The sequence below is a fragment of the Arachis ipaensis genome, chromosome B02 (genome assembly GCF_000816755.2).
Source record: "Arachis ipaensis cultivar K30076 chromosome B02, Araip1.1, whole genome shotgun sequence".
In the NCBI taxonomy this organism is placed as follows: domain Eukaryota; kingdom Viridiplantae; phylum Streptophyta; class Magnoliopsida; order Fabales; family Fabaceae; genus Arachis; species Arachis ipaensis.
The window spans coordinates 61708821-61710192 of record NC_029786.2 but is presented as its reverse complement, the minus strand read 5'-3'; positions in this window follow the sequence as shown (position 1 = coordinate 61710192).

Genomic DNA, 1372 nt, shown 5'->3' with positions numbered 1-1372 from the left:
ATGAGCGGGACTTGTAGCTTTTTGCCTCTTGAATAGTTTTGGCATCTCACTTTATCCATTGAAGTTCAGAATGATTGGCATCTATAGGAACTTAGAGTTTAGATAGTGTTATTGATTCTCCTAGTTCAGTATTTTGATTCTTGAACACAGCTACTTTATGAGTCTTGGTCGTGGTCCTAAGCACTTTGTTTTCCAGTATTACCACCGGATACATAAATGCCACAGACACATAATTGGGTGAACCTTTTCAGATTATGACTCAGCTTTGCTAAAGTCCCCAATTAGAGGTGTCCATGGTTCTTAAGCACACTCTTCTTTTGCTTTGGACCTTGACTTTAACCGCTCAGTCTCAAGTTTTCACTTGACACCTTCACGCCACAAGCACATGGTTAGGGACAGCTTGGGGTAGCCGCTTAGGCCAGGATTTTATTCCTTTAGGCCCTCCTATCCACTGATGCTCAAAGCCTTGGGATCCTTTTTATTTACCCTTGCCTTTTGGTTTTAAGGGTTATTGGCTTTTTGCTCTTGCCTTTTGGTTTTAAGAGCTTTTGGCTTCTTCTGCTTGCTTTTTCTTTTTCTTTCTATTTTTTTTCGCTATTTTTTTTCTTTTCTATTTTTTTTCTGCAAGCTTTTGTATTCACTGCTTTTTCTTGCTTCAAGAATCATTTTTATGATTTTTCAGATTATCAAATAACATGTCTCTTCCTTGTCTCTGTTGCTTGATCCCTAGTGATTTTGGTGCTACTATCCTTAGTTGCTCCCAATAATTGTGTGGGGGAAAATGTATCCCTTGGGGTATCTCAGGGATCTCTTAATTTGCAGCCAAATGTTCTACCACTGAGCTATAGATCCTTTACATGAATCTCTCCATCTCCCATGACTTAGAGGTGGAAGCTTTTGTCTTCCCTTTTCTCTTCTCTTTTTTTTTTTCTTTTTGAGGTTTCTCTGGCCTTAGGTGCCATCAATGGTTATGGAAAATCAAAATAAGCAATGCTTTTACCACACCAAACTTAGAATGTTGCTCGCCCTCGAGTAGGAGAAGAAAGAATAGATGAAGAAGATGTGGAAGAAACTAGGATTATGAGGAGGGAAGGTGGGGATCCTGTGGGATCCACAGATCCTGAGATGATCCTGTGAGATTCACAGATCTTGAGGTGTCAAGGATTTACATCCCTGCACCAATTAGGCATGTAAAATGCCTTTGCATGCAATTCTGGCGTTTAAACGCCGAACTGATGCTTGTTCTGGGCGTTCAACGCCCAGATGCAGCATGTTTCTGGCGTTGAATGCCAGTTCTATGCTTGTTTCTGGTGTTCAGCGCCAGATCCATGCTCTGTTCTGGCATTGAACGCCAGCCAGATGCTCCTTACTG